At 36.3% G+C, this 19,521-nt stretch overlaps 1 protein-coding gene and 1 long non-coding RNA gene across 3 annotated transcripts in view; one reads left to right on the forward strand and one right to left on the reverse strand.

Annotated features, from left to right (window-relative positions):
* TRPS1 (transcriptional repressor GATA binding 1) overlaps positions 1–19,521 on the reverse strand; it is a 247,269-nt gene that overhangs the window by 76,416 nt on the left and 151,332 nt on the right. The window lies entirely within an intron of this gene.
* Positions 1–19,521, forward strand: part of LOC103661569 — a 36,345-nt gene that overhangs the window by 2,875 nt on the left and 13,949 nt on the right. The window contains exon 2 of the long non-coding RNA XR_568177.2: positions 6,729–7,465. This is a non-coding gene — a long non-coding RNA (uncharacterized LOC103661569). The remainder of the gene's footprint in view (positions 1–6,728; positions 7,466–19,521) is intronic.

The following is a 19,521-nucleotide window of genomic DNA, read 5'->3' on the forward strand; positions in this document are numbered from 1 at the left end:
CTTCCCAGCTACGAAACATGTTTCACCATCACCTGTGCAATATGAAATGAAAGTCTATGACTGGGCTACGGGGAAGCTAGACAACCAAGAGCAACCCAAGGAATGGATTGTACAGAGCTAACCCCACTGTTCAAACAAAACTCTATTTAAAGAGTTCAAAGTTTTAGTTGAATGGAGCATGGTGTTTCTTGAATTATTAGATAGCTTCAGAAAGGGAGTCTTTGGAGCCCTTTAGTTCCTTTCCTGGGTGATTACTTTCAATTGTCACTTTATAGTGAAATCAATGATCTGATGTCTGAGAGACTTCTTCCCACCACCACTACCCCATCAACTCCTCCCACCGCTTCTCAGCTCATATAATACATTAACAGCTGTATCTGTTGAGCAATTACAACGTGTCAAATCCTGTTTCTGAAAATCCTTGCAATAATTACGCAAAAGTAGGTGCTATTTCTACTGGATGGAAAATAAAATTGTAACTTAGAAAGTCTAAGGAACTCTCAATAAGACTTGGGTATTAATTGGCAGAACCACGATTTGAACCCCACTCTTCGGTCTCCAAAGCCCAAGCTCTTCCCAACCAATGGACTGTCTTGCCTTCCAAACAAAGACCATCTTCCAGTTCTTGTAGTATGACAATAAATAATAACATCTGTAAATATAACAAAGTTGTTAAATATAAAAAACACAACTTATATCTGGATAAGCTTTCTTTCATTTGAAAATGGATATATTTTACATCAATGTAGATATTAAAAGGCAGAAAAATAAATCATTCTAGGGAGAAAAAAGGTAAAGACTTTAAGTGTCATTAATACCCTATAACAAGTTTGTCTATTTAAAAAAAGATGCAAGCACTTAATTTTTTTTTTTTTGTCCTGAAATATAATGGCTATCATTTATTACTAAATACCTGGGGGAGAAAAAAAATCTGGTAAGTTAAACTCTGCTGTCAGAAATTTTGCTGGTCATTTCAATTCTTATGAAAAACAAGGTAGAGCGAATCTCTCAATATTGTGAAGAAAGGATAATGCCAACTTCATAACCAGAAGAAGCCCAATAAGCCCACTGAATTCTGAATTTTTCAGTGACTTGTAGTATACACAGTTAAGTTTCAAGAAACATTTGTTGTTAACAACAGTTTCTTACATTTGTATCTTGATTTTAGATCTAGGTTTTTAATATGTATTTTATGTGTATCTAAAAATGCATTTTTAGTCTTATACACATCTCTTACCCCAAATTTTGCTGCTTAAGTTTCTGATGCTAAATTATCAAATTTCAGGCTCAAAACACCTTTTAATTTAAGTAGCATTTTCATGTGTTGAAAGCAAGGGGAAAAAAAAACTGAAGACACAACATTCAAAATGAAGGTAAAAAATATGGGCATCAAATATCATCTTCACTTTGCTAATGGAATATTTCTCTGAATGAACACAGCAGTCTAATTCAGTTCTTGTTTGTGCCATAGAAAATACCCATTCCCTCCCTCCCTTACTCATCGTATTTGCTACTTATCAAGTCCAGTGTCCTCAAGTTCTAATTTTTCTGAACAACAGAGGAAATGACATAGAAGCAAGAGAGAGAAAGTGATTAAGGGGTGAGGATAATTCTACCACTACTGTTTCAGGAATAACCATGGGGCCTGAGGAAAAATTCTCCTATTTCGCGTTGCTCAGTTTCAAAGAAGAGGAGACCATCTCTGCTTGCTCAATTGTTGACGTTATACAGGACACAAAAATACCAGAGGTTAAAGTTATGTTATCTGAATAAAAAGCCTTTGTAAAGGGCATCTATAGTAAGCTAAGGTTTTGATGGTGGACATATGTCAAGGTGCATTCTTATGATGGTAAAATATTACTTGAATGTAAATTAAATCAATATTTATTGAGTGTTTTTGATGCCAGAGGTACCAAAAAAAAGCTGTCAAGGAACGATGAGCCTGGATGAGTCCATCAGTATCTGCATATTCCATATACAAAGCCCTACAGAAAGTATGTCAATGTTTAAGATCCTGTCTACAACGAGTTTATAATCTAGGAAGTGGAAGATTTATAAAATTTCATTTATAATAAATATAAGAGGTGCCAAATACATTGAGAGATACAAATGTTCTTAGTGTAGAGATGAGAAAGGAGAAAAGACTATCAAGTTTATTCATTTCGTCTTTTTCAGTTAATTTTATGATCTTAATCTGAGCAGGAACAAAAACATTCAAAGAAAAGAACTTATATTATTGGTGGTATTTCAGCATATAAATGTGCTCCATAACATGGAGGATTTTTTAATTCACTGTATCCCCAGTGTCTTCCGACAGTAATGTCAGCTAGTAATGAATGAGTTTGTTGAATATCTAACAGTGGAATTAAGAATTCATGACCCCTAGGCATGCTTCCACCCCGAGTCAATGTAATACTGAAATATTTTAAAAACCAGCATTTAAGAGCTACAGACAAAGGTTGGTAGATGAAAATTATCAAGTGAATGTGCTTTACCTGATGTTTCTTTTCTCTTTTGAAAGCCAAGACCACTGTTTGTGAAGATAACTGATCCCAAGATTGAAAGTTATATTGGCTCTCTAGCCCTATTCTCTCATAGAAATAATCTTTTTTAAAAAAGATTTATTTATTTATTGTGAGAGAGAGAGGGAAAGAGTAGGGGGAGGGGCAGAGGGGAAGGAAGAAGGAGAAAAATCTCAAGCAGACTCCCTGTTGAGTGCGGAGCCCATCATGGGGCTTGATCTCACGATCCTCAGATCATGACCTGAGACGAAATCAAGAGTCAGACACTTAACCAACTTAGCCACCCAGGCACCCTTCTCGTAGAAATAATCTTGAAGTTCAAAACCAAGGATAAGTTCCTCTCTCCAAAATTAAGACAAATGTCCAACAGATAATATAAAGCTTCTCAGTCAAAATGGATGGAAGGAAGCCCGTACACAAAGATCATACCTTTATTAATAATAAAGCTGACAGTGTCCTTGTTCAGATTGTCTTTTCTCTTCCTTTACAGTTTAGAAGTCCTCAGTGGACTAGGGGCATCAAAAAACAAGGGCACAGAAGAGGGATAAGGAAGGTCATCTAACACTAGCAAGGCAGAAATACTAGATGTTGTGTAAGAAGATCAGAAAACTGTTAAGAGACAGACAAAACAACTCAAAGAACATATCAGACAGATGTGACTTGGAAGATCAACGGGCACTGCTATGTCATGCACCAACGGTCAGTAAAGCCAGAGAAGAAACTGCAGTTGATTCACAGACTTCCACTTAGGCACGGTTTACCAAATACTTTAGGAATAGTTCCCCCCCAAAAGTTTTCTGGCTTTCTTTTTTTTCTCCCCTCCCCTGCCTTTTTGTCAGTTTCAAGCTTGAAGAATAATTTCAGAATTTGGAAAATTCATTTATATAGAACGTGAAAAGCTAGGAAAACACGATATAATATTGAGGAAGCCATGACCAGATATTTGAATCCTGTAGGTGTGGGATTTAATGTATTTGTAACAGCAGGTTCATGTTACATACACAAAATAAGGAAAATCGAACCTTGCTGAAATCACTAAAGGAACTTCACAACATCCACTTCTTTGAGGAAATGCCAGGGTTGACGGAACCATGATTCATTATAACACACTTCTTGTCACTAAAAGAAAACACATAGAGCCCCAGACAGAAATGACCTAATCCTAGTTGTTTACTGAAGTCGTAAAAAGGCAACCTGTTTCTATCCCAAATAGCTCCCACCTGGGAGGTGTGGAAGACTTCAGAATAGATTTCCTAAACTGGAAATGTTTATTCACCTTTTTAACCTACTTGCTGTGGTATTAAATGAAGTCTTTTCAAAAATGAACTATCTTTAAATTCAAAGAAAAGACAAAAGTTTTCAGAAATCACATAATATTTTTGGCATTTACTAACAGTCTTATGCCTTAAGCAGAACTTGTGATTTAACTATTATTCTTCCCATTACTATTTACTAGAACAATAAATGAAGGGATGGGTAAAGAGCTACTTTCGACATGATGGTTATGTAGATTCAGAAACAACAGACTTTTTGGTTATTTCCAAAACTCTGAAATTATGTTGATAAATGACAAAGGGCAACTGAGTTACAGTTATTCTAATTTATCTACCAATAAAATTCTTCTTGCGTTTTTATAAAATGTTTTAAGATTATATTGAGCAAAAATCTTGAGGATGTGCAAGGTGCTATGTTAATGACATAGATGTACTCCTGACAAATCAATACGCTGAAAACAAAGCACTTTCTGGTTGTTTTCATAATGAGACTCAAACGTTAAGACTGACCAGGGCCAATATACTCCTTGTGTCTTTGACACCAGGTTCCTCTTTCCTTCCCTTTCCTGTCCTTTGTGCATTCTACCTTCAAGAGGACACATGATTTCAAAGCTGTTGAAGGCAAAATGTTCTGGTTTTTAAAAATCTAACAAAGATTTTCAAATGGAGATCTTTTACAGATCAGGCTTTGCTTCTAAACAACAACAAAAAAGTTAAAAGCAATGAGAATGTACGAAGAAGCCCTAATCAAAACCATAAGTTCGGGGTGTCTCCTGAAACACACAGTTTTCTTTAGTAATGGAGTCAGTCTGTCTGAAGTGTTTCCATACCGTTTCTGGGGGCAGGGGAAATGCTGCGTTAGTGCTCTTGGAGGTTAAAAAAAATTAAATGAACACAGATTAGGAGAAATTATTGAATTCATCTGCTGTGTCTGAGCAATATAATTGATTAGATGGTATAAAGATATTTTCATACAACTGGACGGAATATAGGAAGCTAGGATATAATGTGAAGTTGTTTGTGATACTGGGTTATGACATGAAGTGCCCTGGGAAAATGCTGATTTCTTAAATTACCTACACAAGTTCAATGTCATCCTTTTGTCATTACTAAACAGTCAGGGTACAATTTTGAGTAATTAGATTTGCCCCAGCTATCCACGTCTACTATTACAAAAGCAACTAACTAAATGCGTGACATGTTAAAATATATCCTCACTGAATTCTGCGAGAATCTTCATGCTGAGTAATTAATTGTCCCTTCGAATAGTTTCTAAAGACACGGAGGCAGTATTTTTTTTTTTTAAATGCTGCTGCCAGTTTATGATTTGATGTATGGAAAATCACAGATTAGGGTGTCATTCAGCTGAATTCACATATAACCACATGATGAACTGGGTTTTAATGCCGATCTAGGCCAGTCGTGGCATGTGTTCTTGACAGTGACAGAGAATCCCAAGTTTCACCATATGAACCCAACATACTAGGAACATAGGTCTGGTTATGGGGTCATTTCTTTTACTGTTCTTTCTCATGGAGCTGGGGGGGGGGAGGGACGTTTGGGGAAGGGGATAAATGAGCCTGATTACCATAACTCCTAATTCTCTCTCTTCTCCCTTGGCTTCAGCCAATACTCACCAGTTTCTTCAGGTTCTCATCAAAGTTGTGGCACTACTCTCTACAGAAATAGTATTATATAATCCAAACCATATTTTCCTCGTAGTGCCTTTCTTCTCATTCGATGCATCTGCAGTCTATCCCTACATTGGTTTATCTATTCATTCACTAAACACACAGTTGAATGCCCATGTTCCAGATGCTGTGTTAGTGGAAGAGACGCTAAAAGGAAGAAAGAGGATTCTGGCCTCATGGTGTACACTAGCTAGTGGGGAGACTGACACGCAAACAGAAAGATGATATGGTATAACTGCTGTAACCTAGGGACCCACCAACGACAAGTCTTTGAACCCTGACAAATCTCATCTATGCCCAACGTCTCAACTAATATTTAAATATCCCTAATTTCCAAAACAAAAATATCTCATGGAGCCACATTCTCACCTGCTTACAATTTCAAAGGGTGAACCTAAACATGTGAAATGCAGAGTTCATCGAAAACAAATCATGTCCTTAACAGCAATATGATTTCCCTGTAACCCTGTTACTTCTTAGTTCTCTATCTTTGTAAATGGTACAACTTCTCATACTGTCAGCCAGGGCCAAAATAGGAAGTCATTTTTTTCCCCCTCACACAATGCAGCTAACCTCTGGCAAAGTGAATCTGTACCGACTTAACGTCTTAAATTCCTCTGAACTACTGCTCTTCCGTAAACCCATGCTGCTGCCCTAGTCCAGCACTTTGCTCCATTTCTAACTGGTTTCCTCGTAACTGGATGCTGGAATGCTGCCCATTTCAGGCCTCTTTCCTCCCTACCAGCAGAATAAGCTTCCCCAAACACAGATCTCATCTTGTCCTTCCCCTGGTTACAATGTTTGGTGATTCACTATCAAGCAAAGGTTTTCACGTCTACCTTCTTGGCGTTATTGAGCCGACAAGGACTTAACTATGTGGGAAACGGATTCTCCTACACGGATTAAAAGTGAGCTAAGCATCTGGAAGAATACAGGCCCACCCTGAGGTTATGCTGCAGATCTGAGCCGGTCTTTTCTTGATAGAACAAAATACAGTCACAAGATCAGGGTAAGATCAGGGAAGTCATGACACTCTTCTCTGAGGTATGGTTTCAGTTTTCTAAAAGCACAGTGATCAAAATTGGAGAAAGTCAACAGAGAACAGAATCCAGCAGCTTAAAGCGGATGAGAACACCCTGGAGACCTAGGCACTAATAAGAGCTTTAACTTCAAAAACTAGAATAATGAAAGGCTTATTACCTCCAATTATCAACTCCCTTCCCCTTATCTCTTTGATGCAGGATCCAGGCAAAACACAAGGGATATGAAAAGAGAAGCCCAAGCACAGAAATGTGACATTTACAAGGCTTTGGGTGTCAAAGCACTTGAAGGCTCTGAGACCACAACTTCTACAGTATCTATGCAAATGGCAAAATCTGGAGCTGAAATAAAATATCGAGAAACAATGCAGTGCATTTGGTCCACAGTAGGTGCTCAACAAACATGTACCATGTCAGTTGTCTGAATGCTAAATAGGCAACAAGGGACACCAAGAAGCAGTGAGTCAAACTGTTAAAAACAGCAGATTAATTAATCATGCTTACAGTATTTACAAACACACGTACACATACACACATTTTTAAAATGGCATCCCATTTATTTCATATTTTATTAGTAAATGTATATTCATCCTTATTCATGGTGAAGATTTTTTTTTTTTTTTGGATAACTTACTTTCACAATAAGTCTTCAAATATAAATACCCAGAAATAACCTGGCTTCCTTACTGTATAACTTAATGCTAAAACCCTGCCTGACAGTGTTTCTCTTTGTGTATAAAATATTCTAAGAATGACACCTAAGATAACACACAGATGCAGGTGAATTACTAGATAATTCAATCTAGCTGTCAAAAAACTGCCATAAGTTAAAAATAAAAATAACAACAGTCAATAAAAAAAGTTTAAATCTAATCCTGGATCTGGATAAGGCCCTCTTGATTATCTACATTTTAAGAAAAAGCTCCTGGGGCGCCTGGGTGGCACAGCGGTTAAGTGTCTGCCTTCGGCTCAGGGCGTGATCCAGGCGTTATGGGATCGAGCCCCACATCAGGCTCCTCCACTGTGAGCCTGCTTCTTCCTCTCCCACTCCCCCTGCTGTGTTCCCTCTCTCGCTGGCTGTCTCTATCTCTGTTAAATAAATAAATAAAATCTTTAAAAAAAAAAAAAAAAGAAAAAAAAAAGAAAAAGCTCCTTTCAGAATTATTTAAAAAAAATAATTGATAAACACTGGAATAAATCAAGTATCTTGAAATAGAGTAAAAACCTCCAAACTAAAATATATAGCAAAATTCAGTTTTATTTAAAAATCAGAGGGCTGGGCCAGGCTTCTTGAAGTTCCCTCAGCTCTAGAAAAATTATAATTCGTACTGACAACATGAAGAGGTGAAATATAACTTTGAAAGAGACAAAACATCTCTATTTATTAGTAAAGATGCAAACCTACCCATGCTATACATTCTGTCATCATCTTGATTAATTTTGGAATTCTTTCTGGTTTGGTGGAAAAGAATGAACATTTCTTTCTTAACATGGTAATGTTGTAATTTGTACCACCAACTTCTTACTGCAATGAAAACCATGTTCTCCCTTATTTGGTATCATCACAAGGGTGGATAAAAATCACACACCCTTATTACTGTAGACAACAATTTACATATTTTCTAAGGGCCTAAGTGTAAAATCCGCAAGTGAGTTTTCATTAAATTCTCCCAGCGAAATCTACATACTCCCTACCCAACCTGCTTCGAGGGCCGCGTTTCCTATTTCAGGCAGGATAATTTCCTTGCATCCTTATTATAATCTCTCAAATCCTTCTCACTGCTGACTGGTTACCAAATCCCGTGGGTCAACTCCACTACAATACTCCTTCTTCAGGTTATTAAATCTCACCTACGCTATTCAAAAATAGATATATTTAGTCTGGTTTTGGCCTGTCTTTTGGGAAGAAGGGTCACCAGGCCCAATATATTCTAGGGCAAACAGAATGAGAATGTGGCACAATGGTTAAGAAACTCTGGAGTGTTCTGGGGACTACCGAAACCAACATTGTTCACAACTTTTTTTTCCCCCTTGAATCAGCTACTAAATGATACATGAGTGCAACCAGGCCAGCAGGTATGATTCTTACCATCCAAAAAATAAAATTCAGATTATTTCAGAGTGTTCAGCACCCCTGCACCATTAGATCTTAACTTTTTATTAATGTCATTTACTACTCTCATGTTCAAAACCCAATGCACCCAACTGAGATCCGGCCCTTTCCCATCATTACACACATTTGTTTAAAAAAGAAAAAAGTGGTTGAATAGGAAGCTTCAATAATCTTGTTAAGGGAAATAATTTTCTTAGCATAAGTCAGGCCATGCGGTGATGAGTGATACTGATAGCACTGAGTCATTTTCCATGAAATTATTATCTGTTAGGCATATTTATTTCTGAAATCCCCCAAAGATTGTTGCTTCTGAAATGCATGAACACCCACCTCAAGACTTCATTCTGTAACTAGCTAGCTAATATATATTAAAATTACACCTTAAATATAATAAAGTTGAAATAAAACAAAAATGAGAACTTATTTAGGTGCAGGAGAACTTCTGGCCATGAAACCACCACAGGATAACATTTTCTTCAAAGATACAGCAGCTGTATAGGGGACTCGGTTGGTATTTTGTAAGGCCCCAGACACATGCCATCATATCCATGTAGGGAGCCACATCATTTGTTATTCTGGTAAAACTCTATCTTATCATATCAAACATGCCTCTGTAAATGCAAGAATTTTCTTCAGGGTATGTGTGGAATGCTCCTAAGGTTACTGTCATTATCAATTAGCATTTATGGATGATTTCAATAAAAGAATTATGCCAAATTAACCAATGTACAGAAAAGACAATATAGAAGTGTCTTATGAAATATAAAGCTGTCCACACCATGTATGAAATATAACGAAAACCATGTTTAGGCATGGTTGCTGTTAACATGGTTTCACTTATGGTGTAGACAGGACGGTAAATTATCACACATACCAATAACAGGACTTGGCCTCACTTTGAAATCACGGTGGTAATATTTTTAATATGCAAGAATTCTTACCTGAGGCCAGTCATATGAAACAGGAAAACACATGTGCGCTGAAATTGTTTTAATGTGTGAGACAACCACACACTTCGCCCTTTTCTGAAATTTCAATTACATGTGACATCTTGATAGTGTATCTTCTATAATAAGTGTTCTGTATGATTGTGTTATTTAATGGTCTGAAATTAAAAAGCCTTTGTCCTGCCCATTTCTACCTATATGCACAAGTATTCTTCCTTAAAACTTTCTCCTAATCCTTTTATTTTTTACAAGTAACAAATAATCCAGCTACTTAGCAGAGGTATGCATTTGGTTCCAATATCTTTAGACATTATTCTTGCAAAGTGATCTTGTAAAGCATTTGGCAAAAACGTGAGCACTTTTGTTTACCAAAGTTAGGTCTGAAGCTTATGGAGGCAATTTGAAAGATTTTGAAAAACTAGGACTTACTGACTGAATGCTTGTTTAGACTTAAAAGCTTCCTGATTAAAAAAAGAAAAGAAAAGAAAAGAAAAAGCATGTGTAAGTGTTTGAAAATGCTTTCCTCCCAAAGTTATATTTCTTAATTAGGAAACTTGTATAGAGGTGGAAGTGAGTAAATTTCAAAAACTTTAATGCCTCTAAAAATCTGTCAACATTAATCTACAACCTAAAAATGCACTGTAGAAAACAAAACATTTGATTCACTGTTATTTTTTAGGAGTCAAAATAGTTTTGGGTTTTCAGGGAAAACAGTTTATCTTAACTACAAAGATTTATAGGATGCCACTCACAGCTTTCTAAAACATTACTGGTAAATTATTCAAAAGGTAATACCAAGGAAAAAATGCCATAAATGATGATGATGACCTAAAGTGACCTGACGGTAAAAATCAGAAGATCCCGAATGACTTTCCCCTAAGGAAATACATTTTTAATTATAATTTACAAATTTGTATGGAACAAAAAAAAAAAAACTAAAGGAAGGAAATGACTTTTCTTATACTGGTTATCAAGAGGCCCAGCAAATGAAGCTCCAAGATGACAAAAGAGAATATAGTTTAGTAATTTATTACCAGACATAATTAAGAATTGAGAATTACCCCAGAACTGATTTCATGAATCAAATTTCTCTATCATAAGCAGAAATCAAATAGTCTTAATGGAATTCATATCTTACAAAATTATAAAAAGATATATTTATGGAACTGTCTAGTTCTCATTCCTATTAAATTGTCTGGGCCATTATATTTAAAGCATTTAGAGAGGCTTTGTTTAAATAACTCATTTAATTGGAGGAAAAATTAAATACTGGTTTAGATGCTTACCTAAATAAGATTACCTACATTCAAAGTCAATGAGTCTGTATCTTTAAAATTGTTTGAAAGCAATAATCAATGTTTAAAGCTACATTTCGACAATTATAGCTCTCTCTTTTCTTCAATATCTACTAGTAATACAGCACAGGTAAGTTTCATTCGTACCCAGAAATTAAGGAGACACATTTGTAAACTGTTTACAGTCAACATCTGTCCTGTTTTAAATCTCACAATTTTTTTCTTCACGATTACACACAGCGCAAAAATGAAATGGTATCTGGTCGATCTCTGTTCTTACAATTGGAAAGTGTGAGGAGAAAAAAGGGAGGTCGATAGTCTAATTCAATTTTCAAAAATACTAAAAAAAGAATGATTCAGGTTAAATATAAAGATGGCTTAATTTTATCTCCCTTACAGTAAGTAGCAGAAACATGAGCTGAAAACCCGTGGAAGCTGTACTCATTTCTATTCACAAAGAACTGTTCTACTGTCTGTCTGCAAATAAATCTCCTCAGTAAATAGCTCCAAGGTTGAGCTAAAGAATATTGTATGGATCAAAGAATTCATGTCTTCCTGTGTAAAGTGAACAGGCCGCAAGCCCACTTGTTTGTCTAAAACAATTAGAGGTAGTATGAAAAGGAGGGGGTTGGGACAAATAAGTTACAGCTGATTTTACTCTGCAAAATATTTAAGGGGGGCTTCAAATTAATAACCACCCAGGCCCCCAAACAGCCTAATCTTTGTCAATTGGTGCCAAATTATGCAAGGTGCTGCCAATTCTGGTTGTCTAACAAATCAAGACCAGTGTATGTTACTCCTCGGCTGAAGTCTGATTGATTCTGGTCATTATATGGGCTGATCTCATTTTCACACATGGAATCAATATGGGAGCCAGATGTTCATTTACAGAGAAGCATTGAAACGACTCATCTACACGCAACTTTATCCTGGACCACAGAGCCCCACAGACCCATCGCCTCTTCTCACCCATACGAGGCTTCACACAGTACAAAACCTATAAAACATTCTGCTAATATTACTGTCAGCTGAATGACTTTTACAGTACTATATAAAGTTGACAGATAATACATGCCAGTCCTAATTTGAGATAGACCTTTTCTTTTGGGACCTCAACCACTGAACAAGCAAACAGATTGAGAAGTAACATTTATTACAACACATAAATCATTTTCTTACAACTACTATAGGTCTGGCCTGAGGGTGAAGCCTCTGCATAGCCTGTGAATCCTAATGCATTGCTTAAGTTACTAAATTGTACTGTCATTCCCCTATTGGTGTGCAGAGAAGAGCTCGTCTAGCTTTTCATAAGAAAGTTCTCATCACAACAATTTTTGTACTTTGTTCCATGAAAAAAAAATGCTAAAAATTTGTCTTCTTGAAATAAAAAAGCAAAGCATTCTCTTGAATAGTAATGACCATCTTAACATATTTATTTATATTAGACAGATATGCTTCATATTTCATTTCACACCCAAATTACTGCGTGGTTTAAGATAAGAACCAAACCCGAGTTTCCTACAAAGATATCCAAAGAATTTGCCATTTTAAAGACAAGACAAGAAGTATCATAGATCACAAATGTGATGAAATCACCATAGACAATATGTACTTTCTTTTTAGAAAAAAAAATGTCATATTCAATATTAAACATGGTAGGATATTCATAGGGAATGATCATATACCACTTAAAGAATTCCTCCAATTTGTAGAGCTGACTGAAATCAAAGTTCTTCATATCTACTGACAAATACCTGTTTAACAATACCCTGTGCTGACGAATCCAACACGTACTTCATGATGTAGTATTATTTCTCTACCACTTTTCTAGAATACTGTTTTGAAAATGCCTGGGTGACCTAACATGGTGAGACCGTATCTTTTTTTTTTTTTTTTAAAGATTTTATTTATTTGATACACAGCCAGCCAGTGAGAGAGAGAGACAAGCTGGGGGAGTGGGAGAGGAAGAAGCAGGCTCCCAGCAGAGGAGCCTGATGTGGGGCTCGATCCCAGAATGCCGGGATCACACCCTGAGCCAAAGGCAGATGCCTAACAACTGAGCCACCCAGGCGCCCCTGAGACCGTATCTTGTATCCAGTTGCTTTTCTGTGATTCCTCAACCATCTTGGCCTCAGTGGGGTCTTCTAGTTGCATTTAGTCTGCTCAGTACTCCTGAGGATAATCTAAAGTATGTCTGTTTTTCATCAGGTAACGACCATTAAATTTGGCTGCATTTCCTGCTAAATCTTGTTGAATGGCACAAGAAACAGAAGCTAGAAAACCTTTCCTTGAAACCCTGCTATGGTTTCTGAACCTAGACCTTTCTAGAATTGTAGCTCACTACTGTAGAACTCTGAGGCCAGAGTCATTTGGAAGCGAGTCCAAATGCTCTCCAACTCAGGATCTACTTTCCTGGAAGTATTTATGACTGCTGCATGTTCCAGCACACCCCGAGGACTGATCACTTGGGTCATTTCTAAAAAAAGTTTTGAATTGTGAGTTTCTGTCTGTGCAGCACTTGGGGCTTTGCCTTTCCTTCTCCTAAACTAAACAGAAATATTGGCCAATCAAATACTCTCCTTCATGTCTTAAAATTCCTCTCAGTGGCTACTTACGGTGAGTTACAATCCTAGTGTGTTAAGAACTAGTAACAATTGGTGTGGGCTCAATTTTTTCCTGTATGATAATATCCAAGAAAAGTAATGAGAATGAATCTTAAGATGTTTTCCCTAAAGCCAAACACTCATCATCTCTTTAAAGAAGTAGATGAGTCCCTAACAGAAGAGGGTCCGTTCCAATAAGAAGGCATATGACAAACCAATCGGCCCGAAATCATAATAGGCTTCCATTTATTAACTGAATTATCATTTATGAAACACCTGTTAGGTGCCAGGCATGAAGTTAAGACTAAGGATTAAGCTTAAGGCTAAGGTTAAGGCTCTGTAAGACGGAAATCCCTCCCATCGAGGAATTCTCTGCCTAGTATGGGGAAGGGCTCAGTAAACACCACAGGGACCTTGCAGCATTTGTGGGAAAAAGCATGCAAAACATTTTAGTTTAGGCCAAATATTAGACCTGATAAACCCAATTCCACTTTCATTAGTATTGTCAATTTTATATCACCTATAATGTGGTAAAAATTGTTCCTTCAAGGCTAATTAAAGTTCTTGTCATTTTACTGAGAAGAAAAAAAAAAATCAAAACAGAGTTTTCACCAGGGAAGTTTAAAAGAAGTTGGTCCATTTCCAAAAGAAGTGAGTTACAGAAAACAAAAGGAACTTGTTTATGTCCTGGTGAGTCAAATTCAACCTGAAGGATGTCTTTGTTCCTTGCATGCTCTTATTCAATATATAGTGCCTCATGGAACCTTGGGAATCTCTTTTCATCCATGCGACAGTCTTCCCTTTCTCTTCAACGCCATGGCCACCACTCTGCTTTTATCAGTAACACTTGCCATTCGAACAGATTTCCAGGGTCCTGCCCCCCCCCCCGATATTATGGTGGGGTTAATCTGCATGAAACATTACTCTCGTTTGCAAACATCAATGGCTTTGCCCTAATAAAGTTCAATTAATTTAGCCCAGTTAGATTTCCGCCTCTGTGTCTTTAAGCCTATTTCTTCATGGTAAAGATCTCCTAGATTCAAAGGAGACACTGAGCCTCCTCCTCCAGTATCCACACTGGACCCAATCTATCCCACTTATCTTAGTCTTGGCCATCCTTCAAAGCTCGGTTCAGTCACATTCCCTCACACATATCTGGAAACAAGTCTCCTTGTGTCATTCCTCTTCCTTCCCCCCCCCCCAGATAAACACTAGACCTGTACAGCTATATGAAATATACACCAAACATGGCCTGTAATAGGTTTATCCTTTATGAAGCATTTTTAAGTGGACAAAGAGGAACCTTTTAAGAGTTCTTAAAACTGTGCAGTTGCAGACACTGAACTGATTGATCACTCACACCAGAGCTCAGGTCATCCCTCTATAATTCAGGCTTCACTCCAAAAACTATTAATCTGCTCTTCCTAAGCCATAAATTTTGAACTAGCTATTAATACAACTCAGTTCTTTGGGACTTTGTCTCTTAGGCCCCAAAAAGAATGTTAAACTTCTGAGGATGAAACTTCCTCAACTGTCAATTTCTTATTAAAAGAGATTTTCATTAAGATTGAAAATCTTTTGCATTGAGTCCCGCTTTGACTTTGACCTTGGCTTTCTCCATGCATTTCGTATCTTGAAAATAAGTCCCTTCTTTTACCTCTTACAGAGCTCAACAAGTCGATTCAGAATTCAACACAGATGTCACAATGCTTTATTTATCAATATTACATAATTCCTTCTGCCATATTGAAGCATTTAGAGGAAAGCTATCTATCCTTTATCTCCATTTTGAATGTCAAGGTTATCAGAATTAGTTCCAGAAACAGATGTTATAAAGTCTCATTCAATTGAAGAAATAAATGTAAGGGATTTTAAGAATGTGGTAAAGCAATATTCCATGACTGATGTATACACCTGTCTCAAGGACTAAATATTAGTCTTAGAGTAGCTTGTTTTACCTTTTGTTTTCTTTTTTTTCCTTTAAAGTTGTCCTTCATCAAACTGTTTGGTCTTTCTTTTAGGGCACTTGTGTCAGAGAGTATGCATGTCAAGAGTTTAAAAAGCATACTTCCTGCCAAATCTGAAATTATTGTCTTTCTGGTAGAAGAAAGAAGCCACAGACACGTACCAGGAAAAGCAAGGACTTTTGTCTCTTTCAATGTGAATTAACTGCTAGAATAAAATTTATTAGATGTCTATAAATTTTCTACATTACTAACATTCTGTTCTACTAGATACTATTCAAATTAAATATATATTGCTACTTGAAAATCTTTTTCTCTGGAGAGAACCAAAATATAATGCATGTATTTGACTGACCTTCATCTGGCAGTATGTCTTCCTTCCATTTTGTATAGGTCCCTGAAAAAATGACCAACTCCTCCTGCTGAGTATCTACATCATTTGTTCTCTTCCCCGCACTGCCTTCTCTGTGCCCAAAGATTCAATCATCTGCTCTTTCCCTTCCCTATTTTCCCATCTAAAAATGATCCCTGGCTGCAGAAAAATACGTGTTTTCACTTTGGAAGTGAGATTTTTGGTTCTGATGGCCCTAAACCCTCATGATAGAGATGGGACCCAACAAAACCCGTATATATTCTGGGTTTTCCCCGCAGGACAACTGACCCCTTGGTTTATATGAAGCAAGGGACAGTTCAAAGGCTCATTTAGGGGATTTTTTCGACTTCCAAAGATATTTAGCCGCGGTCAATGTGACTACGACAAATCTAACTTCCATACTGAATCTAAACCACATTTTGCAGTTAAATCACAAGACATATTTAATTAATATGTAATATTATATGTGACATCAAAAAGATAGGTAAGACAAAGGCTTCTACATATGAACTACACTTGGTATGAGACAAGCTCATTTTAAAATTTAAAAATGATGTATCACATAATAAATTGAACACAGCAAACATACAGCTCAACAAAAGTCTGTCTTTAGGAAAACTATGACATCAAGTCATTGCCGCCATTTCTATATAATGAAAAGTTACCTTCATTCTCAAAGGTAGCAAGATTTGTGGCCCTCACTAAGAGTGTGTAAGGATTTCCACTTAAAACTTTCTATTTCGGGGGTTTATAAAAGCTATAAAAATTCTCTCCAAGCTGAAACTTGGCAAACGAGAACTCAGCATGAGGACATTTTTTTTTAAGCCTAAATTTAAAAACAGTATGTTCATGTACTTTTTTAAGCATAAGAAGAAAAAAGGAGAGAATTTTTGAGGTTTTAGTTGCCTTTTTTAAAAATCTGCATTCCTCAGGAACTAGTTTGTTTTTAAAAATGTAAATTTGCAGGCTATAAATTCAAATTTGGCCATGTTTCTTTGAGAACTTGATACAAATTAAAATAATTTAAAAATGGACCCTATCATGAAGAGAAGAAATTCATTGTTCTCAGAAGACTGTTTCTAGAAATAACTGTATCGCCCTTCCCTCCAGTATGGGTATGAAAGATAGATGTATCACGTTTTTTTCCTGAGCTAAAGAAGCTATTTTTCTCTGAGTGAAAAAGTTCAATGAATCACCATGATATTTTTGGTTAGAGAATACTATATTTTCCATCACTGCCTCCACCAAAAATTTATACATATATTTATAGTTTAATTATATACATACATGTATACATTATCTACTATAGTCTCAGATCTTGGTAAAAATTTAGCTCCCTTGAATTTTGTGCATATATATTAAATTTCATAAATACGTGCATGGTAAAGTAAGGTTATTATATATATGCCTAAAAATATAATTTTAAATATTGTGCTAATAAAATTGGTCTACTATTCTATTAAAAACATCTCAATATATATGAGAAAATTATTTATTGTTTCATCTCAAAAAAATATCTAGCTTTTCTGCCTCATATATTACAGTGGGGAATAGGAATGACATACAAAAAAATGAGTAAGGCACAGGTTCTGTTTTTAACATAATCTGGTTGTGGATCTGGACACAGAAAATGTAAACACTTTAGCCATATTCTCATATACAAACCCCCTATGGTTTTTTTTTTTAATAGAAAAGACAGTTTCCAGAGGCCTATTCTCCTTCCTCTATACTTGAGTCTTAGAACACTTAATATAAGAGTTCAACAACTTTATCAACACAATCTGGTTTAGAGCACTTTTATCACCAAAAACTCTCCCTCAGGCCCACAGTGATCCTCCTTCTGAAACAAGCCAATCCTGCGAAAGCAGGGGCCCTCTGTCACTCTTCCCAGAATGCACTCTCCTTCCCTTTGAGAGGCGTTATTCTGCCTTTGGGACTTTGTTACCTCCATTTGGAACCCTAAAACCTAAAGTCCATTTTCCCACGTCTGATTTCTCTAATCACCTCTTTTTTAAGGGGTCTGTCACACGCCAGCCACTCCACAACTAGATACCATCTCCATAGTCGGAAGTAAAGAAGGCCTGCCTTCAGCTCCTGCCTGCTGCCCAGGAGACTTGGCTTGGTCTTGTTCCAGGTGGCCAAACCCCAGAGCGTGCAAGGCTCGAAACTTGATACTTTCTCTTTAGAACCAATCTCAGTTAGTTCTCAATTGCTACTTACCTCCTATCTATACTAGAAACTGGCAGGAAATAAATGCTATTAAGAATTAAAGTGGATGGTCTCAAGAACTTCAAAACAAGGTAAGGAGGTGAACGGGTCAAATATAAATCAAAAGCAAAAATACTTTGATATAAAAATCAAACACAAAATCAGAGTGAAAATGTTATCTTTACTGCTTCAAAGATCTTTACTGAAACCATAGGAGTAAGTATAATGAGTGTTTAAAATTTGTATTTATTAGATAAGAGCATATATATATATATATATATATTTATATTTATATTTTATAAGAGCATATATTTTGGGGCACCTGGGTGGCTCATTTGGTTAAGCATCTGACTGTTGACTTTGGCTATGTTATGATATCAGTCGTGAGACTGAGCCCAACATTGGGCTACACCTGGGCACATGCAGCCTGCTTAAGGATTCTCTCTCTCCCTCCCTCTGCCCGTCTCCTGTGCTTTCTCTCTTTCTTGAAAAAGAAAAAAAAAAAAGACTATATATATAAACTGAAATTCTCCTGCCCTTCTCTCTTATCATGGTCTACTTCCCAACTGTTACTACATTTGATTATTTTTTTCTACGTAATTATTTTTAAAAATTGCTTAAATTATTACCATTATTTTATACAATGATTCAAGTTAACCATACTGATGCTATTTCTCATTCATACAAATTACAGTTTAAATTTGTAGTAAACCATTACATGCCACAATTCCAAATACCTTCCATTTGAGCCTTTCAAATAAACACATGGCACATGAAAAATAGTTCGATAGGCAAAATTACTTCTCAGCATAGGACAGCAAATGACTGTAGTTAAATTAACATTCTCACGTTCAAATGTATGATTTCTACTATCACGAGACCTTACCGTGTCATGTGTCAATTCCACAATAAGAAAAATGAAATATATTTTGATGTTGTTTTTTAATGTGTTTCTTATATGACAAAGACTATTAGAACCTAAGGCTAAAACCTCCAGATATGATCAAGTACATAGTTGAGATAATTAAGGTGGTTTTTAAGGGGAATCTGTTGGGGACCCAAGATAAATGAAGTAACTCTTCAGGGCTATAGCGTGAAGCTGGAAAGAGTCATAGCTGGAATACAAAGATCTATCTATCTTCATTGCCCAAACTTTTTTTACTATTTTGTGTTGCCTAAATATCACTAAGGTCTTGATGTAGTCACATCTATGACAGACATTTCGTAGAAGCCAAGGAGATCTGATTTTCTCAAAAACTAAACTCCTCTTTGAGAGTCATTACCCAAGGAGATTCCAGACACTTAACGCAGTGACATTTAACAACTTTAGTTAAAAAGTTAGAATTAGGTTGTTATTTTATGTGAAAAGAAATTAATACTCTTTAGGTTACTCTAACCTATGCATTTTTCCATGAAGTATAAATGGAATTAATGCGAAATACCTTTTTCCTATGACTTTAAATGTAACTAGTCTGGCATGTAGCATGAGTG

Source organism: Ursus maritimus, unplaced genomic scaffold (assembly GCF_017311325.1).
Source record: "Ursus maritimus isolate PB19 unplaced genomic scaffold, ASM1731132v1 scaffold_9, whole genome shotgun sequence".
NCBI lineage: Eukaryota > Metazoa > Chordata > Mammalia > Carnivora > Ursidae > Ursus > Ursus maritimus.